General features: G+C 34.0%; 1 protein-coding gene across 1 annotated transcript in view; it reads right to left on the bottom strand.

Annotated features, from left to right (window-relative positions):
- Positions 1-263, bottom strand: part of LOC114024771 (THO complex subunit 2-like) — a gene marked incomplete at its 5' end in the record, with an annotated part of 41,642 nt that overhangs the window by 21,262 nt on the left and 20,117 nt on the right. The gene's annotated exons all lie outside the window — the stretch shown is intronic.

Here is a 263-nt window from a genome sequence, read left to right as displayed (position 1 = left end):
CCCATTTTCAGTTTCTTTTTTATGTATTTTCTTTTCCTATTAGATCTCAACCTCTGAGAGCGAAGTACAGGTTCTGGAACGTATCATTTATTGACTGACATCAGAAGGTAAAAAGGAAAACATTTGAGTACNCCCATTTTCAGTTTCTTTTTTATGTATTTTCTTTTCCTATTAGATCTCAACCTCTGAGAGCAAAGTACAGGTGCTGGAACGCATCATTTATTGACTGACATCAGAAGTTAAAAAGGAAAACATTTGAGTAT

Source organism: Vombatus ursinus, unplaced genomic scaffold (genome assembly GCF_900497805.2).
Source record: "Vombatus ursinus unplaced genomic scaffold, bare-nosed wombat genome assembly UNPS02014824.1, whole genome shotgun sequence".
Taxonomy (NCBI): domain Eukaryota; kingdom Metazoa; phylum Chordata; class Mammalia; order Diprotodontia; family Vombatidae; genus Vombatus; species Vombatus ursinus.
This window is presented reverse-complemented; position numbering and strand designations above follow the sequence as displayed.